At 39.5% G+C, this 13,071-nt stretch overlaps 1 pseudogene; it reads right to left on the minus strand.

Annotated features, from left to right (window-relative positions):
- Positions 1–13,071, minus strand: part of LOC122814278 — a 519,638-nt pseudogene that overhangs the window by 52,658 nt on the left and 453,909 nt on the right.

Below are 13,071 nucleotides of genomic sequence, written 5' to 3' on the forward strand. Positions count from 1 at the left end.
TAAGCCTAGCCAAGAATTTCACCCATGTTCCCACAACGTCAGCACATATTTTCCCTGTCCAGCAGAGACACAGGTGGGATCCCAGGGGTATATTTTCTGTTTCCCATCCAGTCATCCAGGTTCCTCTTAAAGAGGACTAGTAAGGTACTCTGCTTGACATGGAGAGGAAGTCTGTTCCACAGAAGGGTGGGGGGGGGAGTCATTGAGACACCAAGTTCTATTAATGTCGCAGACCAGGTTGAGACCTTGCGTGTGGGTTGTGTGAGTGGGCTTTGACTTATGGATATGCAGCAACTCCATCAAGGCTGAGTCTGAGATGTCCTTGTATGCCAGACACAGGTCACCCCTGAGCAGTCTCCATTCTGCTGGGATGAAGCGGGTGCACAGGCTTTGGTTGAATATGGTGCCTAGTGGTGCTGAGAGCTCTTGCATGCATATGCACTTTGCTAACTGTAGCACAAACCTGCTGCTCACCGAGCTGTGGAAATGTACATATGTTATATAACTGCTGTTTACTGTCCTTTTCCTATATATGACATGAAATTATATGTGGGAACATTACAAACTGAGGGCTCTATTTAACAACATGTCACATATTTACAATACATCCATGTGCTGGCACACTCCAAGCACTGCAACCCTGGACTCTGAGTACTTTTTCCACAAATATATCAATGACACTACAAAATTTAATATCAAATGTTGTGTACAATGCAATGCACATCAATCTGGTAACATGCAGAACTACAACTGTTGATCCATATGCCTAAAAAGCCTTATCTGCAAGACTAGGGAAGGAATCAGCATGGACGATAGCCACTGGGACATAGGTGATCTTCAACACACCTAATCCTACCTGTTTTGTTTTTTTGCTTATTGATCCTTGTGAACTTCTTGGATACTGACCCCAAAGACCTGGAATGAGGGATAACAGGGAATACCCCTATGTTGAGTTATGCAAGGCCTTTGACACTATCCCCCATTCATGTGTCATAGTGAAGATCTCCCATGTGGGAATGAAACCATACAGTAGTAAAGGGATAGGCAACTGGCTCACTGACATAACACACACACACACACACACACACACACACACACACAAAGCTGGGGAATTAATCTCCACCACTCACCACTTACTATTAGAATACCACAAGAGTCTGTGCTGGGCCCTCAACTGTTTACAAACTACTTCCCTGAAGCACAGGCTACTGTAGATGGCCTGTGGTTTACCAAGTTTGCAGATGACTGGTAACTGGATGCACTAATATAAAGTCCCCCAATGATGGTAGCATATTACAGAAGTGGCTGCCACACACAAACAATCAGTGCCAAACTCATGGACTGAACCTTAAAGCATACAATGACTCATTGTCCCATTTGGCAGTGAAGTACCCCTGCTAATTATGATATGCATAGCACCCCTCCAAGCTCAAACACAGTGTTGTGAAACTTGGAAACACATGTTGATAGCAATCTACACTTTCATCACTATGTGTCCATAGTGGTGACACACACATTATGCATTGTGCATATCATACATATGGACATCACATCCAAGACCAGGGTGGTCATACTTCTGCTGTACTCTCCCCTTATCAGAACACTAATTGAGTATAATGCACCCTTCTGTCTGTACCTCACCAGACACCTTTAGCAGTTGAAAAAAAAACAAAGCTGTGGCTGAGAGACTCAAGGACCTCTAAACATGACATACATGGAAAGACTGAAAGACCTATCACTGTACTCAGTATCATGCAGGCTACTGAGAGGTGACCTATGCCTGCCCTACACAGCAGTCACAGACCCTGTCCTACTGGAAATGATGGACATCTGCAAATCAAATGGGACAAGAATAACATGGCCCAGAGTTGTCAGTCTAGCCTGTGGCATAAACAGAACATGCTGAGGAGACAGATACAGCTCCCAACAACTCACACTCCTCTGTAATAGGCTCCCATTGTGTGTGAAGTAGTGCTCTTCATTGACCCTGTTCAAGTGTGACCTTGACTGCTGGTTGAGTGATTGTAAAGTGACTTCTAGGGTGGCACCTATGTCCCTCATGGCCAGGGCTAGTTGGCGCTGCTCACAAAATTGCTGTGCTAACAACAACCATCAAACTATGCTCAATAAGGGTACTTGTGTTTTTATAAAGCTAGGCTTCCAAACACTGTAAGGCCATTAGGCTAGTAGCCTCTTATGAACATATGAAGCTATGGGCTTATGCAGGCCTCCCAGCATTTTTGTCTCCCACATGGACTTCTGATGTCATCTACAGTAAGTTAACTTGCACTCTTAGAAAAGTCAGACTTGTGCTATGGGGCTTGCATAACATACTGTGTTCTGTAGTGTGTCTACTTGATAGGAAGGGGTTCTGTTCTCACTGCAGTTGTGTGTGTGTGTGTCTGTAGACAGAAGAGCAGACGTTTGTATCCCACAGTTACTGCTCCAGTACCATGGATTGACAGCATTTTGAATCTTGCAGATGCCTCCACATCCATTTCATGCAGCCCACCCAACATTTTGTCCTGCACCTGGCCTGCTGATGTCATATACTTTAAGTTCACCTGCAGTTTTGTGAAAGTCAGACTTGTGCCATGACACTTGTGTAAAGTACTGTGTTCTGTAGTCTGTGTACTTAGGTAGGGGGTTTGTTCTCATTGCAGTCAACTGTTTGTGTGTGTGTATGTGTGTCTCTAGACAGAAGAGTAGAAGTCTGTATCCCACAGTTACTGCTCCAATACCATGGATTGACAGTATTTTGATTCTTGCAGATGTCCACACATCCATTTCATGCAGCCCACCCAACATCTTGCCCCCCACATGTCCTGCTGATGTTATCTGCTATAAGTTCACCTGCAGTCTTGTAAAAGTCAGACTTGTGCCATGGTGCTTGTGTAAAGTACTATGTTCTGCAGGCTGTGTAGTTAGGAGTTGTATTCTCACTGCAGTCAACTGTGTGTGTGTTTCTGTGAGTTTTTGCTTGACATTACAGAGAACATTTTACACCAGTATGTAGGACACTGATATGTTCTCCTCAACAGACACTGCTGATGTCATCAGCTACAAAGTGTTGCCCGACATACTCCAAGTCAGACTTGTGGTGTGGCACTTGCAAAAAAGTACTGAGTTCTGTGGTCTGTGGAGTAAGATAGGTATGGGTTCTCTTTACACTGTGTGTGTGTATGTCTGAGCTCTTGTTTGACATTACAGAGAGCATTTTACACCAGAACATGGGACAATGTTGTATTCTCCTCAACAGACACTGCTAATGCCATCATCTATAAAGTGTTGTTTGATATACTCCAAGTCAGACTTGTACTGTGGACCTTGCATAAAGTACTTAGTTGTCAGACTTGTGCTGTGGTGTCTGCATAAATTACTGAGTTCTTTCTAGTTAGGTAGGGGTACTATTCTCATTGCAGTCAGCAGGGTGTATGTGTATGCTTTGCATTACAGAGAACCTTTTACCTTATTCTCCTCAACATCAGCTATATCAGATTTTTCATCAGCTATATCAGATTTTTGGATATGCAATACTCCCACTTACGTTTTAGTACCTTTTCTCAAAGTTTATTTTCCTCTCCATCTTCTTCTTGCATCCTTTCAACAAACCTTAACTGGGCCAGACAGCACTGTAATAACTCTGAAGGAAATAACCAACTTTACGTGGGGGGGGGGCTGGTGGGAAGGGGGGACTACACCCATAGAAGCCATAGAGATTCTAGATGTCCTGAGGTACATTTTATAGTTCTTTTCTCCAGGCCTTTGATGCAGTGATAGCCTCAACAAAAAACATGACTAAGGAAAGAAATTTTGCATTCTCTTTATTTATTTTTTTGTACATCCTTTCAACAGGTAGTTACAAATTCACTTATAGTCTTATAAATAAACATGCTGGAGGGATAGATGCCTGTCCCAGAAACTTCCCATACCCTGGAACAAGCTACCTATCTATATCAAACAAAGCTCCTCCTCAGCACTCTTCAAGAAAAATCTTGGTGATTGGATGGGAAATAGGAAATTCACCCACAGGGATCACTTCTGTGGCTCTGCTCAACAGGGGCACAGGAAAATAATTTTCTTGGGTGGCAAAAGCCAGGGTACCTTTTTGGCTAGGCTTAAATAGGCCCTAGGGCCAATAATAGTACCAACCTATGAACCTATAAACTGCAGAATTTGTAATACTTTAATTCTTTTTATGGGAGACAATAAGATTTCTTACAACATCTTTATAAAAAGTTAATTATTAAATAAAAATGACAAAGTGTTTGAATTTCTCTCCCATCCACTCCTCAAGTAAATTATATTTAGCATCAAAGTTCGTAAAACTTTTATTAGTACCCTTGATTTAGCTGTTAATGTCAGCAGTACTTTTTCATTGTTCATCCAGGGCACCATATCTGCTCGATCTAGCTTAAAATATGACTGAAAATCCAAATCTGAGCAATAGGTACATCGTTTTATCTTCCATCATAAACATACTTGTCATTGCAAAATTAAGAATTTTCAAAACTTTTCCAAGTAGAAGTGAAGAAAGTAAGAAAGATTAGAGAATGACTATTTTCATTTAAATAATTAACACTAGTTGTGATTTTTCTGTGAAAACCAGTAATTACCTTCTCACCATTTATTCTATTACATAAAAATAATAAGTGACTAAGTAAATAAATAAATAAATAAGAGATAGTGACACATTTCTCCAGCAAATAAAAAAACAAAATATATTGTTGCGCCGATTGCTAGAGTGGTGCCCCCTTTATAAATAAAAATTAAATTGTTAGTAAAATGAAAATATTAAACATTTTCTCATAAATTCATGACAATGAATGTGCAAACACATGCACAAATACAGAAAAGACTTCTACTTACCCAGTGTTAGAATCATAGCACTGAAAGGATAATGGGCTGAATTCACAAAGGTTACCACATGGAGTAAGCCTGGTGTACACCTTGTGGTAACCATTTCCAATTCACACAGCTCTACCATGGGCTGGCAACACTTTCTAGTGCAGCTTCACCATGGGCTGTTTCTGCAGGCTACTGCATATAGGAGCAGCCTATGTTAATTATCCATGTGCTCTCTCCTTGAAAATGCCTGTGTACTGGACTTATGCAGCAGAGCAATTCAGAGAATTACCCAGCTGCATAATTTACTTCAGTCAGCTGTGTTACTGGGATCTATATCATGTTATCGAAAAATAAAAATGTTGAACGGCAAAACAGCGAAAGTGCCGAAATGTCGAGGGATGTTTTTGAGATTGCAGTACCATGAAGACAGATTTTTCCGTTTCCTCACTGTAGTGCAGTCTCAGAGTTGGAATATATATTTTAGTGGTGGGGGCCCACAATACCGAATTTGAGTTTTGGCATTTTTGCTTTTGTGAGTGTTCGACATTTTGCGTCTGCAATGTTATGATATAGATGCGTGTTATTGAACACAGCCAAAAGCTTGAATTTACCCAGTTTTATTAAGAGGTAAGTACTGAGGAGTTTAGCAGACAGGTACTGTTAGTTTGTGCACATATGTTTATGTGTGTGGTTGCATGTGTCAGCATATGTAGAGGTATGAGTGGTGTGTGTCTGTCTGGGAGGTTGCAGTAGGGGAGATAGAGGAGAAGATAGATAGGGTTGGGATGTGTGTGTGTGTGTGTGTGTGTGTGTGTGTGTGTGTGTGTGTGTGTGTGTGTGTGTGTGTGTGTGAATGTGAACAGTTGCATTATTTTGGGTGTTTGGGGGCTGTGTGTGTGTTTTTATGTGTGTACTGTTTGGATGAGTATGTGTGTGTGTGTGGGGGGTGGCTTTCATACCTCCATACTCCCTTAGATTAACAAGTAAATTCTGCAGTATTGGGGGGGTGGGGAGCACTAGACCACATAAATACTCTTTATCACATGCCCTAAAGGCTCTTAAATAGAAAATGGAAAATTGAACTAGGTTTGCAGCACTAAAGATGTGGCCCATGGCAGTGGGAACACTAGACCGAGGGGTACTCTATGCAGTGTGCTATAAAGGCACATAAAAGCATTCAAACCCTGTATCGTCTGCATTTATGCACAGCTGAGTATTCGCCCTCTGGGTCTATATTATACAGTTAAAGCTTTAGGTTATTGAATACCTAAAGCTTGACACCTAAACAGCGAAAAATGTAAACATCGAACGGCCACTTCCGCAAATTTTTTCGTACGGAAGAAATTCACTTGGCTGGCGAAAAAAAAATTTCAAACCCTAATCAAGTGGGGTGCACCCCCACACCCCCACTAACTAAATATACCAACTCCAAGATTGCTCTACAGTGGAGAAAAGGGCAGATTCCCGATAATGGCCAAGCAAATTTTTTCCGTACGAAAAAATTCACGTAAGTGGCTATTCGATGTTTAGAGCTTTCACGGTTTAGGTGTTGAGCTTTAGGTATTCGATTACCTAAAGTTTCAATTACCTAATATGGACCCAGCCCTCTGCACCACAATTAGGCAACAGTGATACTTGTAATATATTGCCTTATAACTTTAAAAATTAAAAAAACAGTTAAAATAAAAGTGGGGAGATTAAAACCCTGCACACTTTACACAGAAAGCAACTTATCAAGTGGGATCCGTAATGCTCTGTGTGTGAGAAGTTAGTATATCAGAGTGTTTTTCACATAATAACAAACATGAAACTCCATGTTTGGCATTATTCACTGCTTGCAATGGTCAGTGAGTTACAAGACACAGCCCAGGGCATATATAGGAGGTAACAGCAGGAGTTATCTGTAAAACCAGGGCCAGGTGAGAGGCATGGGTTGCTTACATGTGGATGCAGGCTTTACGAAAAAGACAGGCGGAACACTGGATGACACCAGGTTAGATTCTGAAGCTATCAGGTGGACTCATTTGAAAGGTAGTACAGTAACAGGTCTAGAATCATGATGCACTTTATGAATAATAAGAAAAATGAAACTAATGCCTGGTGTTAGTGACTGACTGTAAGCATCTATTATTTATGAGGGCAGGTAGGAAATAAGGGGATACCTCATGGATATGCTATCAAATTGGGAAGAGACAAGAGGTGTATCACTGTGGGTACTTGATTCTGTGCAGGAGAGTGAATGGGGGATGCCTGTGCAAATGCAGTGCATAAACCACCATTACTGCAGAAAAGTACAATTAGCACTTATAATAAACAAGATTCAGAGACATACAACTTAAGTAAAAATGAGGTCTTTCCTTATTGCAGCTAAAGTGTCTCTGAATCACATTTTTTCACTTAGAGGAAACAGTCCCTTTTGACCACAATTCTCACTGCTCATCATGGGGTTCTTTCCGAATCCCTGAGTTCATTAACTCTCATTTGGAATTTGAACTGAAGACCTACAGTATACCATGCTGTTTTCACTGATACTGGACCAATTGGAGCATCTGGGTAGAAATGTGTTGAGTTTTTCCTCAAGAGCATTATCCTTTCAGTTAGGAAACTCCCAACATGGTGATCATGGCTAAATTCTGAACATGCATACACACAAACAAGCACAAACACACACACCCACATGCACACGCGGACACACACACACACACACACACACACACACACACACACACACACACACACACACACACACACACACACAACTTCTGTTTAGATATTAGCAAAAAATAAAAAATAAAAAATACAAGAATTACAAGGATCTCACAGAAAGTCTTCAATGTTAAATGCTTTCATCCCTCAAGGACTTTTTCAGAACATAAAATGCAGTACAACATTGCCTAGCTTAACCTACATAATTAAATGTGCACCAGTGGTGAATACAAATTAATTAAAAAGATTCCAATTAAAAGAATACACAAGATTTGTCCAATAAGATCACATTTTAAATATTCACACACATCTAATGATTTGCAACCTATTATGGTACTTTTAAAGAATACTTTTAATTAATACCTATATTGTTCAATCCAAGGAATATTCCTGCATTTAACCTAAGTTCCCATTTTAAGTCATTTCCCTCAAATTCTCCCAAACTCTATCTCTGGAATCCCATTTAACTTTTTCTGAGACTGCAAACTTGAATTCACTAAAATATGTAATACAGCTGGAGTGGTGTACATGGCACTCTGCCAAACTTGTTCCTGTTACTATGTGGGCAAGACAGTCAGAATTTTAATAAAATGTATATACAAGCATTTTCAGGATATTAAGAATGATGAACCAGATAATGCTCTGGCCAAACATGCAAAAATTGTTATGAATTTTAATAAATTCAAGTTTGCAGTCTTAGAAAAAGTTAAATGTGATCCCAGAGGTGGAGCTTGGGAGAATTTGTTTGAGGAAAACGAATTAGAATGGCAATTTAGGTTAAATGCAGGAGTATTCACTGGATTGAACAATATAATATCAATTAAAAGTATTCTTAAGAAGTACCATAATAGGTATGAATGATTGGCTGTCTGTGAATATTTAGTGGGTGATCTTATTGGATGAATTTTGTGTATTCTTTTAATTGGTTAATTTGTATTTGCCATTGGTGCACAGTTAATTATGTGTGTTATTTAATGAGGTGATATATTGCTTTTTATGTTCTGAAGAAGTCCTGGAGGGATGCAGGTGCTTAGCATTAAAGACATTCTGCGAGACCCCTGTAATTCTTGTAGTCTTTTGGATTTTTTACTGGTTTATGCACACTCTGCTTAAACACTGTTAAAATCATAGAAGCAAAAGGATAATGTTAACACTCATTTGGGGCTTGAACCCAAAACCAAAACCTCATGTATACTGTGTTGCGGGTTGTCTTAGCTGATAGGATAAATCTCTTAAGGGAAAACTCTCAATACCTATTTGTCCTGATGCTCTTGTTGGCCCATCAGCAGTACTGCCATTGCAGTATGTTAGAGGTCTTGAGTTCAAGTCTGAAATATGAATTAATATATTTTCACTCTATGATTCCCACTATCAAAGGATTCATTCTCAAATAACTCCATGAGCAAACTGACATACATACTTTTATTTTTATTCTTTATTTTGTATTTGTTTGATGACTGGGAAAGTCCCCTGGGCCAAGAAGAGCCCGTTTTCAGTGGAGGCCCGGGGAGAAAAGCTCCAGTAACAAATACAGTACAATACAATAAAATATATAAGTTCAAAGACAGTTTTATACATCATATGTCAAGGATGATATATACTATATATACACAGATATAGAGATAAAGTGTGAGCGTAATAACACTTGAATACAGAGTAGCAATGGACAAAGCATTATAAGTTCAGTCTGTAGCTAATTAATCATTTGCATTTCAAAAATTACAGTGGTAGATTGAAGTGTTCAGTCTGTAGCTAATTAAACATTTGAATTTCAAGTTACGGAAGGAAAGGACGATGTGGCAGAAAGATAAGTATGTCTAGTAGATAGTATCCAAGCATGTAGGATGAAGATGGGTGTGTTACAGAGGGGCTGAAAGTATGCTTCAGAGTGGCAATAGGGCTAGTTGTTATTTACAGAAATGTGGTAGTAACCTTATCCAAAGTACAACTGTCTGAGAAGGTGTAATATAGAAAATAGTAGCTTAGTAGAGGGTTTAATGGTTAAGTTGAGTGGAAGGTTGGGGACTCAAGTAGGAGATGAGCAGGAACATATCCAGTTTGAGGATAGGTAGGACTGGAGGAGGGATTTGAACTTGGTATGGTTAGGGGTATTACGAAGATGGGGGGGGGGGTCCCATAGTTTGGCTATAGAGTATGTTAACAGAAGTTGGCCAGGGGGCCGGGAGGGTTTGTGGATTTGCAGGAGGTTCTGATTTGCTGATCGGAGTGAGCAGTTAGGAGTATAAGGGGTTAATGAGGAAGAGAGAGTGGTGCAGCTGTATGGCTTGAACATGAGTTTGTGGGCAGTACTGAGTTTAACAAAGGTTAGGTAGTTAGGAAGCTCAAGACAGTTTAGATTTTGGAGGGAGTTGCAATGGTGGGATGAGCTTTTGGAGTTGGTGGTGAATTTGCAAATTTTATTGTAGCAGGAGTCCAATTTGGGTTGTAATCCAAGTTGGAAATTGGTAAGTAGGGGGGGTGCCATTAATTAAAGAGGGGAGAAGGTAGGTGAAGGCTAAGGCCTTTCTTGTGGAGGGAGTCGGGTAGCGGTTGTGTCTGTATAGGAGTCCTAGTTTTTGGTGGGTTATTTTAATGGCAGCTTGAATATGGATGTCGAATTTTAGATGCTCATCACTGATGATACCAAGGAGTTTGGTGTGTGACACAGTCTCAATGAGGGTGTTATTTTGGCTAATTATTGAGAAGGAGTTGTTGTCAATTGCTGAATGTCTGTAGAGAGTAAAGATCATTAGTTTTGTTCTATTTGCATTTAGGGCAAGATGGCAGTACTGCATCCAATTTTCTGTTTTAGTGAAATCTGATTGGGTCTTTGACTGCAGGTCGGAGGGGAGTCAGCAGTGCAGATGATAGTAGAGGCATCTGCATACTGGATCAGGGAGTACTCTGGGATGGAGTGGTGGAAGTTGATAATGAATATGTTGAAGAGTAAGGGGCCAAGGACAGAGCCTTGGGGAGCACCAGAGAGGGTGTGTAGGAAGAAGGAGGTAGATGATTTCCATTTTACAGCTTGCTGCCTTTCAGAGAGGTAGCTGGAAAACCAGGATGTTGTAGAGGGGGATAGGTTGAGGTTGGAGAGTTGGGAGAGGAGAATGGGGTGGGAGATGGTGTCAAATGCTTTGGATAGGTCTAGGAAAATGGTAGAAATGAGTTTTCCAGAGTCACAAGCAAGGTTGATGCCTTCTAGGAAGGAGAGAAGGGCAGTGATGGTACTATGGCCTGGGCGGAAGCCATGTTGGGAGGGGGTAAGGAGGTTATTGTGAGTTAGGTATGGCATGAGTTGTGCATGAATACGTTTTGCAAGGATTTTAGAGAGTGGGGAAAGGATGGCAGTAGACCTGAAGTCGGTAATGTCATTAATTTTGCCTCCCTTATTGAGTGGAATAATGAAAGCCAGGCTGAACTGGCTACAAATAGCTGTTCCATTCAACTGTTGGTAAACATCAGCATTTAACACAAAATTGTTACTTAAATAAAATATAAGAATTTCAATAATATAATTAACAGCAGGGTAATTTTGAAGTTTTTTCCCTGTTTTATATGCATCTCTGTTGTTATTTTTAACAAATGTATTACCTGCTCCATTATCAAAGAGTTCCAAGGTAACTGGTGTTCCAGTCTTAGGTTCAACAGTAGCTATTACTTGTGCACCAACAACTGGCATAAACCCTTGGCTGACTTCTGCATAAACAATCATTGGACTAGGATACACATCTGTATAGAATTTCATATAAGCATTAACAGTGACATGTGGAACGCTGTGATCTGCTGCTCGAGATGTTACTGTGATACCAAGAGCCTGGCTGTTTCTGTGTGTATTGTAAAGTCCATAAATCCAATCCCCTGTCTAAAATAAAGAAGAAACAACTATTATAATCATATAAAAGGAAAATAATTTAAAAACATATAGTGGTACAGTTCATTATATAGAAATACCAGAATAAGAAACGTATTGTTACTAGATAAAATTGCAGTAAAGTAATTTAGATGTCCCAAACATTCTTTATCAATGTATTTGCTTCTTAAGAATTTAAGTATTCGTTTCACATTAAATAATGCATCTGTTATTTGCCTAGCTAGAAAAAAGCAATTCATCTGTCTAAGATAGGCCTTTTACCCATATATTTTTAAAGGCTTCTCTATAGTTGGCCAAGATGAAATTCCTTGAGCTTCATTTGCCCACATGGAAAAAAATTGCGAATCAGAACCTTGATCACTGTTTTCCATAGGAAATCATTGCTGATATGATTACTAAGTGCACACCAGCAGTGAGTCACTTCTTTTGGAAGACTTTTGAGTTGATATATATACGTTTAGGAGATGTGGGAGGCTTCCCCCCATATTTGGGAGGGGGTGGAGGAGTGCTAAATAATACTTAAAGGTAAATTTTCCCATTTCGTGCTTCAGGCATTATTTTTCAGTTTTTTTGATAATCACTTTTCTTGGAGTTGACTGTTCATTGTATTACTATGTTTAACTTATGATGAAATGGTAAACAGCTGTATCACAATGTGTACTAAAAAAAAGAAAAAGAGAAAATAATAAAATGGCTTCATTTGTTCTTTGTAAATTTTATAGTCTGTAACTATAATTTTACCAGTTTTAATGGCCCCATTTACAAAAAACCCTTGAAGATAATGATTTTATATCCAGCGATACTTTTTCTGTTATCTGCAGCTTTTCTCCCCAGGACTCTGCTGAAAAGACATTCTTACCTAGTCAGTATACCCATTGTAACAAAAGGAATACATAGATAAATGAAAAAATAAATAAACAGCAACCCGTATTTCTCCATATTATCAAAATCTGAAATGCTGGTAATTATATATTTATAGTTACTGGATTGGTGGATATGGAAAAGCTTAGCTCTGATATAGGCAGTTCTTACTATCAAAACTGAAATATTTAAAAAAAAAGTGTGCTACAATAAATTCATTAAACATTTATTAGAAGAAGACTAATTCCAGTAATTAACTATGGCCATGATTTTTTTAGTAATGAGGGAATAACAGTGAAGCCTTGAAAATTCATGTGAAAAACTGAAAAGTTTGATGTGCCCAAGTGGGACTGGTTAAGTTACAAGGTATTTAAGAGACTTAAGGTAAATAGAGGCCTGTGGGGAGACAAGTTCTAGAATATTACTGAGTGAGATAATAAATGGGTAACTAGTAACAGTAGCAGAAGTAGAGAAATGGAGCTTTTCATTGGAGGATCAGAGGTAAAAGGATAAAGGCTGGTGTTCAAGGGTGGGAGATAATGGAGGATATTATATGTGTGAAGGTAGAGAAAGACTGGGAAGGGGTATTAGTTAACTGAGAGGTAGCGCTTGTATAAATTATAAATGGGCTGGTAGTAGGGTCATTTTGGGGGTAGTGGAAATAGATTAGTGAGGGTAATAGCTTAAGGATATAGGGTAGTTTTGGGGATTTGTTGATAATGTGAAGTGTTAGAGAGGTAGGATTGTTGGGGGTACTGGGTAAAAGCCATTTTGGGAAAGAA

The sequence above is a fragment of the Protopterus annectens genome, chromosome 10.part0 (assembly GCF_019279795.1).
Source record: "Protopterus annectens isolate FY-2018-M chromosome 10.part0, PAN1.0, whole genome shotgun sequence".
Classification (NCBI taxonomy): domain Eukaryota; kingdom Metazoa; phylum Chordata; order Ceratodontiformes; family Protopteridae; genus Protopterus; species Protopterus annectens.